The following is a 25,857-nucleotide window of genomic DNA, read 5'->3' as shown; positions in this document are numbered from 1 at the left end:
CAGGGTTTCTCTGTGTAGCCCTGGCTGTCCTGGACTCACTCTGTAGACCAGGCTGGCCTCGAACTCAGAAATCCGCCTGCCTCTGCCTCCCAAGTGCTGGGATTACAGGCGTGCGCCACCACCGCCCAGCTTGGTCTTTCTCATTTTTAAAGCATTTTGCAAGTAGCTCTCCCCGGGAGCCTCTTGAGGTCTCCGCCCCAGATCCCAGATCTGCCTATAAGATTCCTTCTAATTCCAGAGTTTACAGTTTGTTTTCCTTTGAGATAGTCTCTAGCCCAGGCTGCCTTCAGGCTTGCTCTGTGTGGACCTTGAACCCCAACATTTCAGTTGCATCTGCCTGCTTTAGGCAAGCACTCTTTCTTCTGAGGCAAATCCTCAGCCCCAGCCCCTTCATGAGAAGGTTAGCTTCTCTCAGTCTCCCTCTCAAGGTTTCCCTGTGTAGTCCTGGGTGGCCTGGAACTTGCTTTGTAGACCAGGCTGGCCTCGAACTCACCCTCCTGCCTTTGTCTCCCAAGTGCTGGGATTAAAGGAGTGCCCGCCTGCACCCCTTCCCTCCCCCCACCCCAGACGCCACAGTTTGTTCTCTTGCATAAATTTGTAATCTGGAGCAGCAGGAAGAGGAAGTAGCTGGGGGTGGCAAGGCCTGAGGAGCACAGCGCTGGCCAGCCACCCTCAGGCTCCCTCGCCTCCTCAGTACTTGCCCCCTTTGCATCCCCTGCTTTATTTTCAGACTTTCTTCATGCGTGTGTATGTGTGTGCACAAGCATGAGGGTGAACATACTTGTGTGTGCGTGCACACAGAGGCCAGAGGGTGAAGTTGGTGCCTTCTTCAGCTGTTTTTATTTTATGCTTTGGAGATAGGGTTTTCTCCCTCAACCTTGAGTTTACCAGTTCAGTTGGGCTGGCCCACCAGGGAGCCCCAGGGGTCCCCCTGCTTCTACTTCCCTAGGCTGGGATTACAGGTGTGTACCACATATACGATGCTTGTCTTTTTAACACCGTCTTGAGGATCTGAACTCAGGTTCTGATGCTTGTCTCTCCTTCACTACCAGAGCTGTGAGCTGTTTCCCTAGCATGAGCGCCTTCTCTTTTGGGAAAAAAAAATGTGTGTGTGTGTTAATGTGTGTATTTGTGTGTTTGTGTGTGTATTTGCATGTGTGTGTGTGTTTGCATGTGTGTGTGTGTTTACATGTGTGTGTGTGGTGGTATGTGTGTAAGTGTGTGTGTATTTGTGTGTTTGTGTGTGTGGTGGTGGTGGGTGTGGGTGTGTATTTGTGTGGTGATGTGTAGTGTGGTGTGTGTGGTGTGTGTGTGTGTGTGTGTGTGTGTGTGTGTGTGATGTGCACATGCGCGTGCACAGGCATGTGTACGTCAGAAACCGTTGCAGGGAGTCAGTTCTCTCCTTCCATTCTGTGGGATGGGGTTTGGGTGGGATAGAACTCAGGTTGTCAGGCTTGGCAGCAAGTACCTTTACCTGCTGAGCCATCTTGCCGGCCCTTCAAAAACTTGTGAAATAAAAATCATTACAAAGTGTGGACCAAAATCCCTGGACATACAGACTGGTTTTCACTGGTAATGTTCACAAGGTTCCGAATGGCAGGGGGTGGGGTTTAGGAGCGGGTAGGAATGAGGGGGTCTGTCTCCAGGGTGAACGGGAAGGAAGAATGTGCTCAGACTTCTCAAATGGTGGCACTGCCATCCGTCACCATGGTGAGGAAGGAGGCCATGGGAATGGCCTTCTGCCAGCCCTGTGAAGCTTTTCCTGGGCGTTTCTGGCCCCAGTGAGGCCTCAAAGGTCTTCTGCATCCAGGACTCAGTTACCTGCTGAGCTTTAAGAAGTCTGTGTGGGAGAGGGGTTAGGAAGGGCCGGGGTCAGTGACCTGCTTTCTGCCCCTCACCTGTCCGTCTCCCTGCCTCATCTTCCTCTTCTCTTCTCCTTCACGCCCCAGTCCCTTCCTCCCCAGCCCCTCCTCTCTGCCAGACCTCCATTGTTTGCCACACCCTGGGCCCCAGGTACTGAGAGCTCTGCAGGCGGACTCTGCTTCCAGGGCACTTAGAGCATAGCTTTGGGTGGTCGTTGCTCACTGGTCCTTGCAAAGTGACCCTGACACCTCTAGTGTGGCCCCTGGCCCCTCCCACAGGGAATTTCTTTCAAGGCTCTGTGCCTGGGTCCCCACACGGTCCCTCCCCTTCCTCTGATGGGAGCAGTCCTGTCCCCAGGGCCCCCTAGTCTCAGCTGCCACAGCTCCCACCACCTGCCCTCTCCGGCCTCTCTTCTCTCCTCACAGCCTTCTCTGTCCTCCGAAAGCTTAGAAGTCTTTCCCCTTCTAACCCTTGACCTTTCCCCTTCTAATCCTTGACTCCCGCCTTTTCTGCTGATGCACTAGATGATCTAAAAACTCCGAGGATGAGCCGGGGAGATGGCACACGGGTCAAAGCACTTGCCGTGCAAGTGTGAGGACCTTCGTTCAGAACCCAAGGACCCAATGCCATCTGCATCAGCACTGCCGCTGGGAGATGGGAGGCAGAGGCAGGAGACTCTCTGGAAGCTGCGGGGAGGGCAGCAAACCTGGCATACCTCAAATAGAGTGGCGAGTGAGGACTCACACTCGAGGTTGTGTGCACGCATGCACGCATGAGGTTCACGGTGAGGAGAAGGAGTTGGTTGGTGAACTTGAAAATCAGCAATAAAAGCTGAGGAAAACCAGCCAGCAAGAAAATGAGTTCTTGGCTGAAGAGAGGGAGGCTCAAAAGTCTGTGCCAAATGACCTGGCCTGTGCTCCCTGAAGGACTGGGCGATCGATGGTGGCGAGCTTGGTGCCTGGAGCCAAGCCTTGCAGCACCAAGTGGGCCACCTCGAAGCCAGGTTCTTGGGCAGAGTAGACAGCAGTGCAGTTTTTATGATTGAGTCTAGTGGAGTTTTGCCTGGTGTCGTCCCCCGGACACAGGGATAAGGACAGGGCCAGCATGCTCCTGCCGCCTGCCTTCAGCTGGCCGGTTGCAGGAGACCCTGGGCAAGGAGTTGATTGACAGGCAAAGCAGTCACCACTTTTTAGAAGTATGAACCCTGCTGAGATGGATTTATATATCTTAACATCTAAGTGTAGACTGAGTGGCTTTTGCCAGCACCGCGGTGGCTGCAGGCAGAGAGCTGAGAGCCAACCCCACTCAGCCAAGACTGCTGGGGACAGGTGGCTGAGGGGCCAGGCAGTGAAGAAATAATGCTTCCCGGCTCCGTCCATCCACAGTCAGACTCCTGGCGGATTCCCACTGCCCAAGGCAAGTCAGGGCTTTGTCCTCAGTGGAGGGGCTTCTAGGGAGGGAGGGCTTGAGGTCTGGGTGGAGAGGGTGCAGTGATGCCTTCACCTTGAGGAAGGCTGAGGGCTTAAGTGCAGCCTGCTCTCTGACTGTCATCAGCGGTGTTTAGGAGATTCAGTGCTGATTAGTGTCCCTTGGGGATGCACGATCTCTCCGATAACATTGCATGAGTGCTGGAGGCACCGTAATGTGAAATTGCCCTTCACCGTGCCTTGATAAGAGTTATTTCATAAAGGCTTCTTTTTATCACATCTGTCCATCTGTCCGTCATCTGTCTATCCCTCCATGCCACCATGCCTCCACCCATCCACCCATCCATCCATCCAATCCATTTCTGTCTATCTAGGTGTGTGTGTGTATCGCACATCTTTGGCTTGTGTGTGGGGAGGTCAGAGAATAGCTTCTACCACTGGGTCCAGGGATCAAACTCAGGTTGTGGGTTTGGCACAAGCATCTTTCTCCTCTGGGCCGTCTCACTGGCCCCTAGTGAGGGCTCTGATGGTCACCTCTTCAAGGGCTTTTTATTTTCGTCTTTATTTCTTCCTTGTCAAGAGCAGCAAATGCTCTGAACTGCTGAGCCATCTGTTCGGCCGTCCCAACTGCTTCTGGAAGCGGTGTATAGAGGGTTGGAAAGCCAGGCACATGGGATGAAGCGTTCTCAGCTGGGTACATCATGGCTACCCACTCTTCAGTCCCACACCACCACTCCCCCTGGGTTCTTTCCACCCGTGCCAAGCACCTGCCCGGATTCTGCGCTCATGTGTGGAGGACACGGGTTTGCAAAAGGCAGGGGCAGTGGCTAGCAATCTTGCTTCCTTCCTGCTGTGGTATCTTTAAGGTAACCAGGCTCAGCTGGCTTCTCCAGCAGATGTGATTTTGATTCACCGAAAGCTCTTGGAGTTCTGTCAGCTGGAAGGGGTGGTGCAGGCCGGCGACGCGACGTGTTCTCAGGCTGGCGTTTTTTTCCGTCACCACGATTCGTGGGCAGTCCATTCATGCGGATGTTTTCCACAGACCTGCTGGGAACGTGGACGTGATTTTATTGGCAACGCCTTCCAGAGGCTCTATCCTCAGCTCTGCTGAAGGGATCTGCGAATTCAGCTGCCACTTGTATTCCATGCGAGCCATGGGCTCCTAAAGCGGTTTTACAGCACGTCCCCGTCACCCTTATTAACACAGGAACAAGCTGATAAGTTCTGGTATTTGAGAGCCACCAGGGTAGGTGTGGCTTATGTTTGATAAAGTGTGGGCAGTTTTCACAGGGATACCCGGAGCTCTTACAGAGCCCGAGCTGGTGCCTGTGAGTTGGACTCCGTGGTGAGTGCCAAGAATTGTCTTTCCAGTCACATGCCTGCCCCAGACAGCTCACTGAGAACTGGGTTTGTCACTCTGGGGGAAGGTCTGAGTCAGCCAGAGCCTTTGCTCCAGAGAGAGGCTGAGCCCCTGGAGTTTCTTTTATTCCTGGATGAAGGGTGTTTTTCAAAGTGAGGCAGTGTGGGGAAGGGATGGACTGGTGCATAGAAGAACAGCATGGCAGCCATGTTGCAACAGCCCCGAACATACTAAGGGCCTCCCTAACGCCCTTTCCCCTCTCTCCCTCACTCTGCCTTGTTTTGACACAAGGTCTTGGGTAGGTCCTATGATGGCCTCAGACCTGCCTTTTAGCCAGTCCTCAGAATCCCTTCCTCCCTGGCCTGCCCCTCCCTGCACAGGTAACGCCTTCCCTGCCCTTGCTCACACCAGGGATTTGAAGTCACTCTGGCTGCTTTCTCCCCAGCATCTAGCCATGCACCCACTAGATCCCACTAGATCCCACTAGATCCCGTCAGATTCCACTAGACCCCACTCTCGTCACCAACACCTTTCCTAGACCTCATTTAACAGGGATGCATCGGCCTTGTGTGCTCTTCTGTGCCTTTGGCACTCCCCACCCCCATGAGCCCGCTGCTGGTTTTTGGTCCTGACCCCAGGGCTCTTGGGGTTGCTCCTCTCACCTCCCTCCTGTGATTGGCAGGTACTCCTTCAGGTTTCCCTGCCCCAGTGTGGTACCAGCTCATCCCCAAGGTCCTTAGCAACCAAGGTCAAGGCGACCTGTGCTTGTGGCTTGCTGGATGCCCCTGCATAGAGGGCCCCGCGTGCTCACTTCCCCTAAAGCTGCGTCTCTATATTCGGAAAAGCCCAGAGTGGGGCATTTTAAACAGATTTAACATGTAGACCTCACAAATAGCAAAGATGGCTTTTTTTGGGCTTATGTTTTATGTGTGTGTGTGTGTACGTTATGTCACAGGTGTGGAGTTACTTCCCATAGCAGCTCATGTACAGAGCAACTCTGTCCTCCACAGAGCTTCTGTTGCCTCTGAGGAGCCACGCCCCCAGGTCTGTTACTACTTCCACAGCCTCTCACTCATCTATTTCTTGTGGTCCATAGTTTTGACTTTTCTAGAACATGTCTGCTTCACTGTAGACAGTGTTGTGGGGACACAGAGGAGGCTGTACGGCTCACACGGGGGACTCACATGGTACACAGCCTCCTGACCCTGAGTGGGAAGCACTTGGGCTTCAGGGGTCTGAGAGACTGGTGGTTCACATCCTCGACAACACTTGTATTGTCGGTTTAAGCCATTCTGGCGGACATGTGGAAGTGGCAGGTTGTGGTTTTCCTCAGCCTCTCCCTCACTGATAGTGTTGGATAGCTTTCTGTGGGCCTTCCTTCCACTCACATATCTTCTTTCCAGAGCCGTGTGTTTGAGGCTTTGCGATTTTCTTTATGATTCTCATGTTTCTGTTCATGTACTAGAACCCTGACCTCTAGGCCTGATATGCACAGCCAGCACCGTCTTGAGACCAGAATAGTTGAGGCTGGTGAGCTAGCTCAGCGGACAAAGGTGCTTGTCTTTAAGCCTCGTGACTTGAGTTCTAGCCTCCAACTTCTGCAAGCTCTCCCCTGACCCCCACAGGTGCACTGTTGCCCGCAGCTGTGTCCAAATAAAACTAATCAGTAAGATAAAAAAAGTTACACTAGCAGTGACCCCCCTGCATAAGGCCATCATGAGATCGGAGAGGGTCCTCAGACCCACCCCCAAGATTCTCGCTGCGGTTCCCTCCTCCTCCTCTGCTGCACATGATCTTGGGGTGCTACAATGAACAGAGATGAGAGAGTGGTTGGGATATGGACTCCTGGACTCCAGTTTCTGTGAGTCGCCGTGCAGGCTGGGGTGGGGTTTTTGTATCATGTGGCCGCTCAGGGGGGTCACCTGTGCTCTTGGAAGGGATCCTGATAAGGTCATCGGTTCACCAAGCCGGGCTTGGGACGGGAGGGGTTTCTTTGGTCTGTGGCTGCCTATCTGGAGCGATAGACATTTTTGTGTGAATCCCCAGGAGGAGTCACATGAGAAACTAGTTTAAAGGTTGGTTTGCTCGGTTTCTTTGTTGGGGTTAGGGTGACAGTCTAGGCACAAGCCCCTTGCCAGAATGTCATTTATGCATATTCCCCAAGCTCTGGTCTGTTTGTCCATTGTCTTCTAGGCCTTTTGCAGAACAGAACACAGTTTCTGTGTTGATTTAGTGCTCTGTGCTTTTGAGCGTCACTTATAAGTGATGTTGATGTCACTTTGCTTAACCTCAAGCCACAAAGATATTTTCCCTTTGTTTTCTCCCTCAAGTTTTGTGGTTTTGAAATTTGCATTTAAATGTGTGATTTTGTGTGTGTGTGTGTATGTGTATGTATTGTGTGCTCTATGTGTGTGTGTTCCTGTGTGTATGTATTGAGTGCCGTGTGTTTGTTTGTTGGTGGTGTGGGGTATGTATGCACGTGTGTGCTTTATGTACATGTATTTGGGGGCGTGCCTGCTTGTGTGACACCTAGCGAGGCCAGAGGTCAACTTTGACTATCTTAGTTTATTTCTCTCTACCTTATTTTTTGTTTTTCAGAGAGAATCGCTCACTGAATGTGAACCTTGCCATTTCGGCTAGCTGGTTTGGTCCCGGAGACCCCGGAACCTAACTGTCTGCACAGCACAGTGCTGGGGCAAGGCGTGTGCTCCCAGGCCTGGCTTTTTACCTGAGTGCTGTGCGTCTGAACTCGGGTCCTCACGCTTGTGTAGGGATTGCTTTACTCACTGAGTCACGCCCCTCGCCTGCGTGATCCATCTAGAGTTCTCTGTTTCGTGTGAAGCGTGTCTTTGCAGGAGGCTCACTGCTCTGCACTCCGTGTCTGTTTTCTGGGGTGCTGTTGGCTGACGACTGCCTTTCTCTGCTGACTTCTCTTTGCATCGTTTGCTTTTAGCTGCATCCTGCCCTCGTGCGAGGCTGCTGCCACGTCTGCTCACGTTCACAGACCCACACCCTTCCCCTCCCTCGCACCGGGCGCCGGCGTAATTATTATGACTTCGCAGTCATTCTGAAGATTGGGCCGTGGGAGTCCCAATGTTCTTTCTCCAAATCATTTCAGCTCTTCCGGTATATTTGCCTTCTTCTCTTAGGCATTTTTATAATATCAAGCAGCAAGGGGCTTTGTAGTTGGAAAATCCTCTAAAGAAGCTGCATGTTTGACTTTTCCGATGGAAGCCCAGCTGCCTGCCTGCACTTTTGCCCGGTGATGGACTGGACATGGGTGGCTTCCCTTTATCAGTGCCTGCTGTCCCCACTGGGCCTCCTTCTTGTCCTTAGCATGGCTGGCCTCTTTCTGTCCCCTAATACATGGCTTCCACAGCATTGGCGTCTAAGTCCTGGGACTCTCCGGGTGCCTGGCTGTGGGGTCTGGAATGCAGACAGCCAAGAGGAAGAAGAAGGGGGAGAGGAGCATGATGGGAGATGCCAATGTCAGCCAGGGCTCATCTGTGGTCGTGCTCAGCCCTTGGTAGATGGCCTCTCTGAGAGCACTGAAGTTCCCGTGTCTGTAATTTGGAGGATGTGTGGTGTAAGAATCCAGTCTGAGGCGTGTTTCAGTCTGGTGGTGGAGACAGGCACAAAATCAATTTGATTGCTTGGAAGAGGTCTGAGCAAGGGGACACTGGCAGCTCCTACCCTCCTTTTCCTCCTCTTCTTCCTCTTGGCGGACTGCATTCTAGACCTCGCAGCCAGAGACACTCAGAATCTCAGGACCTCTGGAAGTTGTGTGTGTGTGTTGGGGGGCGGGGGGAGTTAAACCCACGGCCCAATCTTCAGAATGACTGAGCTCTGGACTCTCAGAATCCACAGTCTGCTTGCCAGTGTTATTTTTATACACTACTAGGGAGACTGCACACTGTGTCGGAGGCGTTGTCTCCATTCCAGAGAGGAGGTGTCAGGTGGCCCATGCAGGCCTGTGGCGCACAGCTCTGAGATGAGACCCGCAACTCAGGCAGGTCCCACGCTCTCTCTGTGCCTGGCAGTTCAGGCCCCGCTAGGCTTGTAAGGCCCCTTGTGGGTGATTTTGCCTTGGAATTGAGTCTGTGATCCCCCTTCCCGCACCCTCCAAAAGCCACGTGTGGCCTCTGGGGGCCTCAGCTGCCGTTGCCATGGAGTCCAGCGTCATCCCATCACACCGTTGCTAGGCAGGTGTCTGGTTGCCAGGTGCCACCTCCTCGGACCCCTTGACTGCCAGAAAGCCCGTATGGGGCTGCTGTGGAGTGGGGCCCACACGGGACTCTTAGTAGATGCTGTAGCCAGGGAGACTTTTGAGTGGTGGCGTCTGAGCAGCCCCAAGCCTGGGGTCTAAATGAGTCAGCTCCAGCATTCCTCATTGGACGCCCTGACCAAGGCTGGACAGGTCTCAGGTCTTCATTACATGGATGGAGACAGGGAAGTCTTGTGATGTGAGAGAGGGAGGACTGTGTCCCTGGTTACTGCCAGGGGGCCAGTGGCGCAGCCCACGGTGTGTGTGTGTGTGTGTGTGCTTGCCTTGAACACCAAGGGCTCTGAGGAGGTCTGGGAGCATCTTCCCATGCTCCTTGGTGCAGAGCCCTCCTTCCTTAGGGCTGTCCTGTCCTGCTTAGACTAGACTTCTCTTTCCTTCCCACGTGGTCAGGTGTCTGTCCATCTCTGGCTGCATCCCCGATGCCATCTGCTGCCTCTTAGTTCTGCTTTTGAGCCTTGCTCACGCATGCATACATGCACGCACCATGCACGCGCGCACGCACGCACGCACGCATGCATGGAGCTGGCCCTTGTCACAGAGCTTCTGTCCCTGCTCTCTTGGCCTAACAGCTTGGCCTGGGCTCCCCACTGCTACCCCGGGGTTTCTTCCCTCCTTTGGTCTCTCTGTCTGAGGTCCTTCCTTCCTTCCTGGCCACTGCACTGAAAGCAGCCCCCCTCCCCCTTCCGCTCTTGCCTCTCTTCTGCTCTGTACCAGTCTGTAGAGTGGAGGTTTTTCTGTTCCGCTCAAGTTCCGTTCTCAGGGCTGAGACTACAGTACCACCTTCATAGGTGGTAGCAGGAGGCTGCATACTTGCCTTGAGTCCTACTCTGAGCCCATGGAAAATACCAGCAGGGCAGCCTAGACTGGGACCTAGGCTGGCCTGTCGTGTGAGCTGTTGGCTAAACCACTCCTGGCTCTCCAGCTCTGTGTGAAGCTGGCATGGGAAGAGGTGACACTGGCTTAAATACCCTTTGTCTTGGGCAGGAGCTAAGGCAGAGAGCTAGCAGTTCAGGGTCCCGTAGCATAGAAGAGATTGCTCTGGGATTCGAACCTAGTTCTGTGCTGTTCAGAGCTGTGAACCCTGGAAGCCACCTGCCCTTATCTGAGGGCCTCATCCATAGTGGATAGAGCATGAGAAGTGTCCCGGCAGGGAAGGCAGAGGACACCCCCAAATAGCAGCTATCACCCCGCCCCGCACATGCCCAGCATACCTCTTGGTTTCTTGGCTTCAGCTGCTGGCTGGTTCTTCCACCTTCAGATGCCTGCCTTGAGGGTACCTGTTGGGTCCCCTTGCTCAGACCTCTTCCAAGCATGCTTGCAGCCAAATCGATCTTGTGCAAGCATTTGCTGACAGGGGCCCTGTCTCCACCGCCAGACTGAACATACCTCAGACTGGACTCTCATACCACACGCCCTCCAAACCACAGCCTGCCCTGTTTTTGTAAAAGGGACTCTGGCCTAGCCATGCTGGAGACCAGAGGCCAGCCCTTGTCTTCCTGTCCTCCTGAGTAAATCGCAGGGACTCTGTCTTCAGAATACTAGAACCTGTTTTTCTACCATTGCCTCTCGCTTCCTCTCAGTCTCTTCTCCACACTCAGCCGGGTCCCTCGCCTGCCTAGAACTTCTCTGTGATTCTCCTGGAGGAGAATCAGAGACCCTTGGCTGGCCCCCAGGGTGCTGCACACTGGACTCCTGCTGGGTCTCTGGGTTTATTTCCTCTTCCCAGTGTTCTTGCTCCTGTGATTTAGCCTCACTGTACTTGGAACACGGGTGGGTTGAGGCTGCCTGGCGCCTTTGCACACGCAGCTTGTTCTGTGTCAGGAACACTCTCCCTGGATGTCCACAGTGAATTCTTCAGCTTCATTTAGGTATCAGCATGGACATTCCTGGTTTTGTCTCTCATTGTCCCTGCTTAGCCACATCAGCCTACTTGTTAAGGTTACATTTAGAGTCTCTCTCTCTCAAGTCCTCTGTGGCTTCCACACAGGACTTCTCAAGTCCACTCTAGGTTTCCACACAGTCTCTCACTGATCCTGGAGCTTGCCTCTTCCATTAGCCTGGTTGACCAGCACTGGGGCTACTCAGACTATGACTGAATCCAGCCCTTTGAGTGGGTCCTGGGGATTTGAACTCAGGTCCTTACATTTGCATGGCAGACACTTTACCTACTGAGCCATCAAGCCAGCCTTTAATTATGCTTTTTAAATGGAACAGAGAATGCTGGGCCACGATGGTACACAAATACACATGCATTCACGCCCATGCGCGCACACACAAAGGAATAAAGGAAGGAAGGAAGGAAGGAAAGAAAATATATCTTTCATATAAAGTTGAAATGATTCCAGAATGAGAGCCAGTGTTATGATAAGCCTTAGGTTTATCCTAATGGTATAACAGCAGCACCCACCATTAATTCCAGGACTCAGATGGAAGAGGCAGGGGGATTTCTGTGAGTTCAAGGCCAGCTTGGTCTACATAGTTAGCTCAGGGCCAGCCAGGGCTGCCTGGTGACCCTGTCTGAAAACAAACTAGAAGCAGTAACAACAGCAAACTTAAATCAAAGCAGGGCTCCTGGGGTTCACCTCCCTGGGCCTGCTGTGTGGAGGGCACAAATGATGGGTGCCCGGCAGACAGAGCAGGGCCTTGTGGTGAGCCGATCCCTGAGCTGGCACTAAGATGAGTTGTGTGGGTGACTAGAGTCGGACGGAGAGACCCTGTGATGTGTGCCTGCCGGGCTATGGTTCTGGGTGTGCTCACATAGGGTGGGGGAGGGGGGAGAGAGAGAGAGAGCATGAAGGCTTCAGAGGCATTGGTACACATTGTTGGAGGGAAGCAAGCTGTGGGGTTTGTTTTATGCAACAACAGAGGATCCTGGTTATACCCATTAACTGTGAAGCAAAGGTTTGTGGATATGTGTTGTAAGTGGGAGACTTATAACCAGAGAAACCCCAGCAATCGCCAACACTGGTCTCTCTCTGCAGAGTCCCTGTGTCTGCCTTTACCTCTCTGGCACCCCAACCTTTTCCTTGTTTGCTTCAGACTTCGAGAGCAGATAGACTTCCTATTCCCCTTTTCACAGAGGTGACCCATGAGGAGGGTGGCTTGTCTCTCAACAAAGGGCTCTGAGTCAGAGTCCCCATGGGGGCTGGCTCCAGGCATGGCCTCGGCCTACAGCACTGTATGGGAGTAGGCTGGTGATGCAGGAACCAGGCCCTTCTCTTGAAGCCTCTTCAAGCGGGTGAGTGCTTACGCCTAGTTGCTCAGTGCTGCATGGTATTCATGAACCTCAGTGAGGATCAAGAATCTCTCCAGTGGTGAAAGGCCAGGAGCAGCTCCCCAGGCCCATGGAGAGGCTTTGGCTACTCCACGTTCAGGAACCGGGGCAACAGGTCTTGAATAAAGATTGTAACAGTGTCCGTGTTGTGCAGATGGGGAAACCAAGTCTCAGAGAGAAAGGGTGGGTCACTCCAAATCACTAGCCCTCTATGGGTCTTGGAATTGAGGCTGTGTGTGAGGGAGGCAGGCTCTGGCCTTCTTTCCCTCACTCCTTTCTTCCTCCCTTCATCTCATTCATGTACCTACCCTTTACCTATCTACCTACCCATCCATCAATTTGATCACTTGTCCTTATAGTCAGTCATCCATCTGTCCATCTTTTAATCCATTCATCTGTCCATCCTTCCATTCATCCATCCATCATCCATCCATCCATCCATCATCCATCCATCCATCCACCCATCCATCCTCCATCCATCCATCTATCCCATCCATCCATCATCCATCCATCCACCCATTTACCCATCTACCCATCCATCCATCTACCCATCTACCCATCCATCCGTCTATCCCATCCATCCATCCATCCATCCATCCATCCATCCATCTATCATCTATCTCATCCATCTCATCCATCCATCTGTCCATCCATCCTTCTGTTCATCCCACCCACCCACCCACCCACCCACCCATCAGCTCATCGAATGTATTATGCCAAGTGCTGACTGCCAATTGTAATCAAAATGTGAATGAGGAGCCGGGCAGTGGTGGCACACGCCTGTAGTCCCAGCACTTGGGAGGCAGAGGCAGGTGGATTTCTGAGTTCAAGGCCAGCCTGGTCTACAGAGTGAGTTCCAGGACAGCCAGGGCTACACAGAGAAACCCTGTCTCGAAACAAACAAACAAACAAACAAACAAACAAACAAACAAAAAATGTGAATGAGGAGAGAGTGAACCTGGGCCTTCCTGTGGCTCCTGAAGGGCTGGGCTTGAGGAGCGACCCTTTACTGATCAAGGGACAGTTTCAGCTGTGTGTTAAGCATGTGTTCAGGATGTGGGAGTTGAGGAGGCCATCCCTGTCCAGAGCTGCACTAGGAGTAGGTGACCTACTCAGGGAGACCAGGGGTGCTGCAGGCAGAGAGGGTGTGCTGCGGGCCTTGGAGCACACTGGGCCTGCAGCTGCAAGCAAAGAACGGGGCCATGCACTGTGCATCTCGTGGGAGGGTGGTGAGAGTGGGTTCCTTGGCCTTGCTGCCCACTGTTTGTTTGTTTATTTTTTGAGACAGGTTTTTTTCTGTATAGCCTTGACTGTCCTGGAACTGGCTCTGTAAACCAGCCTGGACTTGGAACTCACAGAGATCTGCTTGCCTCTACCTCCTGAGCACTGGGATTAAAGGCTGCTTGTCCTTATAGTTAGTCATCCATCTGTCCATCTTTCAATCCATTCATCTATCCATCCTTCCATTCATCTATCCATCCATCCGTCTATCCATCATCCATTCATCCATCTATCCCATCCATCCATCTATCCCATCCATCCTCCATCCATCCATCCATCATCCATCCATCCATCCATCCATCCATCTATCCCATCCATCCATCCATCCATCCATCCATCCATCCATCTATCCATCCATCCATCCATCATCCATCCATCCATCCATCCATCTATCCCATCCATCTATCCCATCCATCCATCCATTCCATCCATCCATCCATCCATCCATCTATCCCATCCATCCGTCCGTCCGTCCATCCATCCATCCATCCATCATCCATCCATCCATCCATCCATCCATCTATCCCATCCATCCATCCATCCATCCACCCACCCATCCATCTATCCCATCCATCCATACATCCATCCTCCATCCATACATCCATCCTCCATCTATCCATCCATCCTCCATCCATCTATCCCAACCATCCATCCATCCATCCATCCATCCATCCATCCATCCATCTATCCCATCCATCTATCCCATCCATCCATCCATCCATCCATCCATCCATCTATCCCATCCATCTATCCCATCCATCCATCCATCCATCCATCCATCCATCCATCCATCCCATCCATCCATCTATCCATCATCCATCCATCCATCCATCCTTCCACCCATTTCCCAGCAGCCTCCTTGCTTTTCCTTCCCTGTGACTGGAAGAAGTCACCATCAAGGTCAGGCTTAAAATACGGCGAAGACTTACCATACAGGTCTAGAGGTCAGAAGTCTGAACTGTGCCCTGGGAGCTAAAAGACGAGTTGTCAGGGAGCTGCTTTCCCTGGAGCCTCTGGGGTAGGAGGGGTCCCTGGCCTGCCTTTCCAGCTTTTAGAAGCTTACAGTCCACATCAGCATCTGACCCTTGATCCCAGGCCTGCCTCACTCCTTCAGGTCCTTGAATGACCTTGGGCCCACAGATAGTCCAGGGGCACTCCTATTTCAAGGTCATTTCCTCCATCCCTTAGCTTGGGAGCTCACCATCAGTGTCCCAAGGCGGGTCTCCCCGAGAGCCCCATGCTCCGTTCAGTCTCTGAGCCCCTTGATCTTCCCTGAAAGGTGGCTTTCTCTTCACCTGGTTGAGGAAAGTGAGGCTGGTGTAAACCCTGGGGACAAAGAACCTGTTATAGAGCCTGGGAGGGGGTGTGTGGGGAAGGATGGCTTTTCTGTCACCACCATCAGGAGTCGGGGTGACCGAGACAGGGCCGGAGGGGATGCTGTAGAATGTCACTGCCTGGATGCTGGAGAGCCCAGGGGTTGGAGCTCAGCCTCAGGTTGAAGTCCACTTGTCAGGATGCTTCAGCCCATGGAAACCTCAGTCTTCTTTTCTATACAGTGGGCTGAGGCTGTGACAGGAAGCTGTGGCAGCTTGGCTCACACCCTGAGCTGCAGCAGAGCAATCCATCCATCGCCCACCTGTTCTAGAGGCGGGCTCTGCACCCGGGAGCTTCTGCTGCCTGGGAATCCCTTCCCCAGGGTCACAGCTGCTGCAGTAAAAAGCGAACAGGGGAAACCTCCAGCGTGGGCATGGGCACCACCCCCTCCTGTCCTGTTTGGAGCCACAGTGTTGTCATCCTCTGTCTTGAGCACTGTTTCCTGGTTCTCCACAGTCCCCTGTAGATAAAGTCGGGGCTGGACTAAAGCCTGTCCGGGGACAATTGTTCGGAGAGATGGGGGAAAAAAAAAAGCTAACCCTTGGACCTGGGTGTGGGGGGCTCCCGGAGCAATTGTCTCAGATGTCAAGTGTCAGCACCATTGAGAGCAGCAGCTCCATTGTCCCAAAGTGCAGAAGGAGTGGAACCCAGGAGGCCACCCGCCCTGCCCTGGGCTCTGGGGCCTTGAAGTGGCTGGCGTTGCTTTGTCTTCGCATTCCGGCAGGAAATGCCACCTAAATCAGGCCTGTTCCCAGACATGGCTGGCTGTGAGCTTGCCGCTTTTGCTCCCAGCCACCTGCCACACGGGCTGCTGTGGTGAGCTGGAGGCTGTCAGGGTGCTTTTGTCTGCTCTTGTCTCTATAGACGTCGGGCCTTGGTTTTGTTTTTGACAGCGTGTCGCTGTATTCTGCGTGTTACAGTCCCCTGGACTCAAGGGAAATGTGCTGCTCGTGGGTTTGAGCAGTCAGAGTTTGGTCGTCACCACCTCTGCCAGATGCAAGGATATTTCGTCACCGGAAAAGAAGTCACAGGAACCATTCTATGCCCCTACTTCCCAGAGGAGGGAGCGGAGACAGAGAGAGGGTATTGTTCCTTGTTCCAATTCCTCACAGAAGGAACGCAAGGTCCACAAAGGCTGCTGGGACACACAGCAGGCTGGGGCACAGTTAGTTCTTGAACCCCAGATGTCCACTCCAGTGGCAGTTTTGTTAGCTCCGTCAGCTGGCTGTGGCTGACCCTAGGCAAATACTTAGGCAATATCTGGAGGCAGAGCTGGTTGTCTGGCTAGAGGGAGGAAGCCAGGGAAACTATCAGATGTCCTCCGTAGCCGAGATCTGTCCACCTACATATCACGTCCCACACATGGGTTCCGTCATGTCTCTGCAGAAACTCCAGGCAATCACATGTCAAAGACCTGTGGTGGAGAGCCCCAGTCTTAATCTAACTGGGGCGACCCCTATTATTCACAGGAAAAAGAAACCAAAGGGCTCACAGTAGCTGAAAAAGGGAGGAGCTGGGGTCTGAGTAGGAGGGGCTCCAGAGGAGGTTATAGATCTAGGGGATAACAATGAGGAGACTCCGACAAGAAAAGGTCTGCGCTCCATTAGTGATGTCTATGCTGGTGTGTGGCTTTCTATTAGCTGTGTCTTTGTGTAGGAGCGGTTCTCACACTCAAACCTACACCTGCAGTCAGGCAAGGGAAGGCAGCAGTGAAGGTGTCAGATGGGAAAACTAAGGATGCTCGCCCTGGGGGAGGGTGGTAACCGCCCAGGCCCCAGCTACTTAAAGCCTGTGTGCCCACTATCCCAAAAGAAGCTAGGGTTGGGGCATTCATATTCAAAGGTAGGCACAAAGCCTTCTGCAGGTTCAACTAAAGAGGGTGTGAGTCACCTAGGATGGCTGGGTATCTGTGAGTGGGCCTTGACAGGGGAGGGGTGGGTGGGGCTCTGTGGGGAGAGGTTGCTTCCCCTCTGCGGCCTCCCCTCCCCCTGTTTCCGTGGCTCACAGCAGGTTGTAGCAACTTAGGTTTTGCTTCAAGTTCCTCTTTGGTGGGTCCCAGGGTGGGTGTCTCCCCCATCAGGGTCTGGAAGGGAGATGGGGTGTAGGTATGGGGGTTCAATGATCATACTGAGGGCTTCACCCTAGGCTTTGGTGCTCCCCAATACCCTAAATGGACAAGTCAATAAATTGATAGGCAAACGCAAGTAGCAAGTAGAGTCCCTGGGTGTAACTGCCCACCAGCATGGGTGTGAAGGAGGTGGAGGGGCAGCTGCTTTAGACCGGACGGGCTAGGAAAGCCTAGGGCCTGTGCCCCAGAGTGTTTCCCCCCCAGATACTCGCAGAGCTCCCTATCTGGTACCTGCTCAAGCTCCAGCCCCTCAGACAGCCTGTCTCTCATCTGAGCGGCTCCCGCAGCCAGCCCACTGATTCCAGGAAGTCTTGGTAGTGAGCGGGTCACCTTTACTAAAAGGGCAGCGTTGAGTCAGAGGTGCTGGGTGCTTCCCAAGGTTGGGGGTGGGGACAGTCTGCTCGGCATAGGCGGGGGTGGGGTGGGGGTGGGGGCTGGGGGTGTGTGCCTGGGGTGGCAGGTGGCTTTGTTGATAGTGACAGGCCACACTGTCCTCTGTCACTGTAGAAGACTCGGGTAGCTAAGTTCAGACTAAAAAACACAGACTTCAAAAGGTACTACTATTCCAGGCCTAGCGGTATGGGTGGTTCATCCTGGCTATTTGAGAGGCTGAGGCAGGAGAACTATAATTTCTAAGCCTGTGTGGCCTGTACACAGTAAGTCCGAGGCTAGCCTGGGCAACCTGATGAAACCTTGCTGTATCAGTTACTGTTGCTATAACAGCATACCTTGGTAACAGCATCTTTAAGGAAGGGGCGGTTTACTCTGGCCCATGATTCCAGGGTACAGTCAGTCATGGCGGAGAGGGCGTGGCAGGAGAGGCACCAGGCAGCTGCTCACATTGTATCTGTGATCAGGACACCAACCTCAGCACGCTCTCTCCTTTTCAAGCACTCCGAGACCCCCGCCCGTGGAGTGGTGCCTGCCCCCCAACATTCAGGACGGGTCTTCTTACCCTAACCTAACCTAATCCCTCACTGGGCGTGCTTAGTGACTTGTCTCCTGAGGTGACTCCAGATCTTGTCAAGTTGACAGTGATAGTGTAATGGTCGTTACATGGCCACAGGACAAGAACCGAATGGACAGCCTGGGAAGTAGTTCAGGGGTAGAGCGCTTGTCTAGCCCGGTGATGCCCCTGCTCAGTCTCCAGAACTGCAAAGAGCCTAAGCCCAGACAAGTACCAACAGGATTGGGTGGGTGTGGTCATGCTGGAGGTGTGGCCACGTGGAGGTGTGGCCACGCTGGAGGTGTGGCCATGCTGGGTGTCTAGCTCCTTAATGGCTGCTGACCAATGTCCAAAGCTTTCTCAGGAAGCACGGTGCCTGGAGCCTGTGGACACCCAGCTCCCACTTCCCATAGACCCCTGTCATCTGCAGTTGGGGGTGCGATGGGGCTAGATGCTCTCCGATGGGTCTCAAGTGTTGTATGTGCCTCCACTATGTGTGTCATGTGTGTCACGTGACAGTCTGCGACGTGCTCCCTGCAGGCAGAGCCCTCACTCCTTCCCTGATTCAGGAGGAAACTGAGGCCCGGGGTGGAGGTGAGTCACTCCTCACCCGTCTTCCCCCTCGCCTCAGTGGCAGAGCTAGACCCTTGTGGCCCGCCCTGCACTGCTAGCGATCGTTCCTGGCCCAGCCAGGCCTCTTTCACGCATGCGTGAGGTCCAGGCAGTTTATTGAGCCAAAATACTAGCTGCAACCCCGTGTGTGCTCCCTTGTCCCTGGTCCTTGTCCTGGATAAGGGATTGCCAGTGGCTCTTCTCCAGGTCGTTAAATGGCCTTCTGTGTCATGAACTTGTCATTGCATGGCAGTCCTGGGCTGGGGTGGGGAAGGAGGTGTCACTCTCCCATGACTCACGGGACAGATGGCATGTCATTGGTGGAAGCAAGATTTTTGTGCCATACTTATTTATTTATTTATTTTTATTTTTTATTTTTTTGGTTTTTCGAGACAGGGTTTCTCTGTATAGCCCTGGCTGTCCTGGAACTCACTCTGTAGGCTGTAGACCAGGCTGGTCTCGAACTCAGAAACCTCCCTGCCTCTTGTGCCATGCTTGAGGTTCCTGATCCTCCTGGGATTCAAACCAGGTTTGTGAGCCAGTGGAATATAGCACTGGGGTCTTTGCAGGGCTTACTGGGTGCTCAGGGGGGCCTCCCCATGTCTGGCTGGGGGGGGGGGTTCTGCTGGGAGCAGGCAGTGCAGCCTGTCTGCTGTCTTATAGGGCTGGTTTACTATTGTCAAAGGCATGGTTTATTCTGACTTTGTTGCCAGGGCGCTATTGGCCCATGATCCTCTGCTTCCTCGGGCCCTTGACCAGCAGATCACAGTGGGGATTGAGCCCCACGGGCATCTCACTTCCTTTGTACTTGGTGTGATCTGGGGGTCCCCCCACCTTCCCTCTCAGGTTTCACCATATGTCGAGTGAGGTCACCCCAGCTGAGGTGTGGGTGTCCTTGGGGACAGCAGTCCCTATCCCCCAGCGGTTCAAATTGCCATTGTCTCTCTCCAGGAATGAGTGCAGGGCTCTGCTCTGTTCTGCACCTCCAGGGAGAGCTGTATCGTCCGCGGGCTGTGACTGTGGTTCCAGACAGATGGCGTGGGTCCCCAGGCAGCTGCTGGCTGCTTTGAAAGCCAGGGCCATCTGTGTCCCACAGTTACTCACTTGAGATGCACATTTGGGCAGGGTTCTCCATGTCAGGCCAGACCACCACATCCTAGCCCCGTGGCTCTAAGTGAACGCTTTGCAGCTGGGTACCCTCCGTTCCCCTGTTCTGTAAAATGGGTGCACAGGAGAGGGCCTCTGAGGCCGTGGGGTTCAGAGACATGTTGCTCTTGATGGCACACCCCTGCAGTTCCAGCTTCTTAGGAGGCTGAGGCAGGAGGATCACTTGAGCCCAGGGGTTTGAAGTCAACCCATGTGACAAAGAGAGACCCAAGACCTGCTCTCAAAAAGAAAAGCAAAAGTAAAATCAGAACAAACCAAAACCACACTGGCCTGCCATAGGGTTTCATTTGTGATACTCAGTAGAGCTCCCATCTCTCTCCCTCCCAGGCCTCCTCCTCGCCTAGAGTTTCCTCAGGCCACGCCTTAGGCTAGCACAGTGCAGGCAGAGACAGCCATGAGTGAGCCTGTGCCCTGTGCCTCCCTCAGGTGAGGGAGGAGCTGTGGAGCACAGCCGTGGAGCAAAGCCATGGAGCACCAGTGCTCTGTGCACAGCCTCAGGGTCCAGCAGCCCTGTTGCGGGGCTTGTCACAGAATACGCCCAGCAGGGCGGGAGTGACTGCACTCTTCACTGTGTGTTCAGGGAAGACAGCTCTGAGAGGTGCCCCATGGAGGGCCGGCCGTGCACATCTTAGAGGCCGGACACTTCAGACAGTGAGTGCCACGCCCTGGGGAAGATGGGCTTGAAGGGAACTATGAAGCTGGGGATGAGTGCATGGGGCAGAGGAATCTCATTTTCCCAGGGTCACATGGCCAGGTTAGGCTTCTGTCTGGATTGTGATGGATGCCTCCTCTGAGAAAGCCTCTTTAGGCCCTGCAGCTGTGGCAGACATCTGTCTGTTGGGAACAGATCTAGGGAACCTGAAGACACATGCATGCACTGTGTGTCCCAACAGTCCTTTGGTGGGGGGGCCCTGTCCCTGTCCCTGTTCAGGTGTTTGCTCTGTGGTTTTGGGTTGGGTGACGTGCCGGCTCTTTGTCCCTGGGACTCAGTCTACCTCATTTGTAGAATGGACAGACAGGAAGGCCTCTCTTGTAGTCTGAGGCTTGGTGTGTGAACCATTGAGAGCCTCCTCCTCCTCCTCTTCCCCCTCCTCCTCTGTGTGAAGTCAGGAAGCCTTCTCCCACTGCTTGAGCTTGTCTTAGTCAAGATGTATATTTACCTGATCGCCATTAGTCAGGATTCTGTGTCCCTAATCTCTGTCTAGCCAATTCACCCTGGAGCAGGTCACACACCTGCGTCAGGCAGCCTCTCTGTCCCTAAGGGGACTCACACCGGAGCCTGGCAGATGGAACCACTCTCCCAGAAGAACCTTGGGGATATACTCCCCGAGGCCTCGGTGACAGGTGGACACTTGACCTTGGTACCATGTTGCTGGTGTGGCAGTCAGCCATGCTTGTGATTAGACCAGGAAAGGAGCAGTGGGGGTCCCCAATAAGCTCACAGGACTCATTCAGAAGGAGCAGCGGGGGTCCCCAGTAAGCACCCAGGACTCACTCAGAGAAGTGGCCTTGTGAGGAGTGGGCACACCAGAACTCTTGGGAGTGTGGGGAGAGACAGCCATTTGCACTGTGGAGCAAGTCACCTTGTGGAGCCACCTACACCTCGTGCCATGTGGGGAGGTGGCCCCTTACCTTCTAGGCAATAGGACAAGAGGTGGAGGCTCTAGGAAGCTGGGTCCGGAGCTATGGCGGAGCAGGAGAAATAGGTGTGGCTGGTTAGTGATGTTTGCTGCCGCCGCAGGAGGGCAGGAGATAGACCGCGGGCTTGCTGTCTTGAGCGACCTATTCCACCACCTCCCGCTTCCTTGGAGTGTGGCCTTCTCAGGTCCTTCATCTGTCTGAGGGCCAGCTCCTGCCAGTGATGGCTGACACCTGTTCCCTGTCACATCAAGGAGGCCTCTGGGCCCAGAGATGTCACCTGGCATTGCTTACAGGTGCATATGAGCATGGGCGGGGTAGAAGCCTGCGTGGAATTGAAGAGTGTGGTGTCTGTGTGACAGGTGCTCACTTCTGCAGCAGGTCCATGGAGTTTGTGTTCACACAGTAACGTGGCTAGCACAGGCTCTTCCCTGTGCATGCTGCTGGGACCTCGTGTCTCAGTCACCTGGGACTGTGGTTTAGACCAGGATGTGTATTCCCAGTGCTCCAGGTCCCTGAGCGCAGCTGGTCGGCCTGTTCCACCACTCGTGGCTCCGTGGTTGGCCTTTCAAGAGCCCTTGCCTGGCTAGAGTTTGCCCAAGCTGTGTAGCGATGAGCCTACCATTCCCTGCATCTGTGGTGTATGCCTTAGTTGCTGTTATTACTGGGATGAGGAGGCAGATGGATGCTGAGGGACCGGGTGCTTCAGCCATGGACAGGGCCCCGGGGAGCCAAAGGGAGCATCGTAGGATGGTATTTCGTTTCAGGGACATCTCTAAGGTGCGAACTGCAGTCATCGTGAGTGTTCTGCTGCCAGCAGGCCTTGGGCAGAGTCCCTTAGAGGGTCCCTCAGCAGCCCCTCCAGTACAGAGGATAGATACCGGCACCGCCCACAGGTTGGCAGCCAAGGGGCTGCCTGTGCCTGCGCCCAGAACCCCTGCTGGCCCATTCTTTCCGGGTCACGAGCTGTTCTTGGTGCCCATGCTTGTAGTGTTGGCTTGCGTGCACGTCCTCTGTGGGTGGCCTGAGCCTCTCATTGTCCGTGCACAATAGCAGTAGCCCAGCTCGTGTGAAGAAACCAGGACAGGAAGCTGCATCTAGGTCAGACCAGTGGGACTCAAGCTTCCCGCCTGCTCGGGCGCCTGTGCTGGGTGGGGCTACCTTTGTCTGCCTGTCTGGGTGGCTGGAGACCGACGGACGGATGGACGGACGGACGGGCACCCAGGCCTAGCTGCTGCATCCTCTAGGAAACTTTGCCCCCAACCGTTCCTACCGTGTCCTTTCAAGTCCAACTGTTCCCGGGCTTGAGTTGAGGCTCCTGCCTTCATGCCTCTGTTTGACTGACGGGTGTCTATGGTGGACCAGCTCTGCCCTCCAGCCATGAGAGCACAGGGTCCAACTGTGAGAAGAGATGTGACGTCCCTCCTTACTGACTTGCTGTCACGTTATCCTGTTCCATCGACAAGACACACACACACACACACACACACACACACACGTATACAAATGCATGCACACACACACCAACACACACATACACACTGATATGTGTACACACACACTGACACATACACACTGACACATACCGATATACAGCACATAGGGATATTACACACACACACATACACACACATATATACATACACACACACACCACACACAAAATACCCACTACTTATATACTCACACACATACACAAAGACATGTCCACATACGTACACAAATGCATGCACACACACCAACACACACATATATGCTGATACTAACACACATGCACGCACACACACTGACACAGATATACACACATGTATACATGCGCATATATATATATATGTATATATATATACACACACACCACACCCAAAAATACCCACTACCCCTCCCCCACACTGACAAATACATACTGATGCACACACACTTTCACATATAGACACACACTGATACATCGCACACACACATCCACACATATACACATGGATACATACATACTAAAACACACTCTGATGTCCATATTTGGGGAGAGTAAACTAAGATTCAGAGAAACTGGTTCACTTTCCTGAGGTCACACAGCGGGATAGAGGAAGAGCTGTGGTTTAAACCAATGCCCAGTGGTTTCCAAACCTGACCTCTGTAGAGATTAAGATTACTAGCCTCACTCCTGTTGTACTGTTTAACTCTTAAAAGCTGGTGTATCTTGTTTGAGCTCATTTTTTTTTTAAAATAATTCAAAATGAGGAGGTAATGACCTCAGGGGGCAGGAAGGGCTTCTTGGAAGAGGTGAGTATTGCTTAAGGCCTGACAAAGAAGATGGAGCTGCTTCAGGGCAGAACCGGAGGGGAAGCTTGTCAGCAGGAAGAGCATATGCAAAGGTCCTGGGGCAGGCTTGAGAGTGTGACTCCAGTGTGGAAGGATGGAGTGCCAAACAAACTGACAAACGCCAAGGGTATGCTTGCTGAGACATAAGACTGGTCTAGAGGAGGAGTTTGCTGTGGTTCACAGTTCAAGGGTGTGTGTGTGTGTGTGTGTGTGTGATGGCAGGAGGAGTCTGAGCAGCCCATCGTTGGGGGTAGGTGGGGGGTTGGGCGTGAGAGGAGTGTGAGGACCTGTCACGCTGCCCTTGAGGGGAGGAAGCAGAGAGAGATAAGGCTGGTGCTCAGCTGGCCTCTGCTCGTTACCCAGTCTGGCACCCCAGCCCATGGAGGCGTCCCCCACACCGTGTCAATGTGGTTCCGTGGTGATTTTGAGTCGAGATATATATTTTAAAGCAATATTTTATTAATGTCGGTGTTTTGCTTCCATGCATGTCTATGTGAGGGTGTCAGATCCTCTAGCACTGGAATTACAGACTCTGATCTCTAGGTGGTTGCTGGGAATTGAACTCAGAACCTCTGGAAGAGCAGCCAGTGCTTTTAACCACTGAGCCATCCCTCCAGCCCCTCAAGTCAAGATCTTAAGCTTCAGAGCAGGGAGTCATGAAGAATTAAGCTGAGCCTTGACCTGTCTGTGCATCTTAAGGGATCTTGAGGGGTGAAGAGGCTAAAGCCCCAGGAGGCAGAGGTGTCATTGACCAGGCCGGCTGGGACTCTGAGGGACCGCGGGGAGCTAGGACTGAGAACACCATGGTTGGGGTGCATGCAGGCCTGGTAGATGGGGGGTAATTGATGTCTGTACTCCCTGGAAGCCAGGTGGACCAGTAAACCAAACCAAACCAGGCTCACCAGTAAAGTGATAGCATTGAAAGTCCATCACGACCCATGGTCACAGAGGGACTTGTAGGTGGAAATGAGGGGGCCTGGCTGTGTGCACCAGCCTTGCTGCTGCATGAAGGCCCTGCTTATTTGGGGACACTGTGGGTGTCAGTCCAGGTGACAGAAAAGGATCCGATAGCAGAGTTGAAGGACCAGCAACCCCTCTGCCGTCCGCTTCTGCCTCCCCCACACTAGCCCTCTCCCTGAGACATCTCCTTAGACGAGGGTGGTAGGATGGGGCACACTCAGTCCCCTTGAGGTCCTGGCTGTAACCACATGCGGGAGAAGTTGTTAGCTGATGGCTCCCCTGGGCTGGGACAAGCCCATAGACTCATCTTTTCAAGGGTCTCTATGTGACCACTGCCCAGTTAACCTGGGCCAGGCTTCACGTCCTGAGCCGGAAGTCTTTGTGGGAGACTAGCCTCAGTTTCCCTTAGGTGCTGGCTCAGGTCCCTCTCTTTCCTTCTATGCCCTTTGTGTCCTTAGCCACGTCTACAGCTTCCACAGTAGCTCTCCCTCTGTCCTGATGCCCACTCTGCCCACTCGGTCCCACCCAAGCTCTCCAGCCACCATCATGTCTCCTCAGTGCGTTACACGCCCTCCAGTCTTACACTGGACCCCTGTCATCTGCTCTCTCCTAATAACAGGGTCTCTCTCTAGCACTCTGAAGGACACATCTATGATCCCAGCACCAGGGATGCGGAGGCAGGACTGAGTTTTAGGCTGGCCAAAATATAAGGGAGGATGGAAGGGAGGAAGGAAGGAAAAGTGGACTGGGAGACACGTGAATACTCCCAATTTTGATTTCAAAAGGAGGGGTGGTCTAGAGATCAGCCCAGTGGTAGGGTCTAGCATGCACAAGAGCCTGGAATTTCATCCCAGCACCCCGCAAAACCCATCATCCCACCTGGTGACATTGGCTGGCCATCTTCTCCCCTGGCCCCATATGCAAGGGGACAGGAGAGTGTCTTTGCACTCTGCACCCTTGTGGGTAGGTTTGGAGTGTCCCTGGTGCTGCTGTTCTAATGTGTGAAGGGGAGGGACAGTGAGAACAGCTGTGTGGGCACGTGAATGCACAGATGGCGTGTGGCCATCTGTGGTGCCGGGAGCTGAGGTTCCTGTGAGGGACAGCGCGGGTCAGTGGGCAGGGCTGGGGTATAAAGGAGATGCGTCACGTTCTTGACATTTTATGCTTTTTTTTCTTTTGAGTGATATAAATGCCTTAAAGCTTAAAAGGAAAACCTGGAAAGATGA

The 25,857-nt window shown here is 53.5% G+C and overlaps 1 protein-coding gene across 1 annotated transcript in view; it reads left to right on the top strand.

Moving 5' to 3' along the window:
- Prex1 (phosphatidylinositol-3,4,5-trisphosphate dependent Rac exchange factor 1) overlaps window positions 1–25,857 on the top strand; it is a 152,722-nt gene that overhangs the window by 40,364 nt on the left and 86,501 nt on the right. The gene's annotated exons all lie outside the window — the stretch shown is intronic.

The sequence above is a fragment of the Apodemus sylvaticus genome, chromosome 5 (assembly GCF_947179515.1).
Source record: "Apodemus sylvaticus chromosome 5, mApoSyl1.1, whole genome shotgun sequence".
Taxonomy (NCBI): Eukaryota; Metazoa; Chordata; class Mammalia; order Rodentia; family Muridae; genus Apodemus; species Apodemus sylvaticus.
Note: the sequence above shows the minus strand (reverse complement) of the source record. Positions and strands in the feature narration are given on the sequence as shown.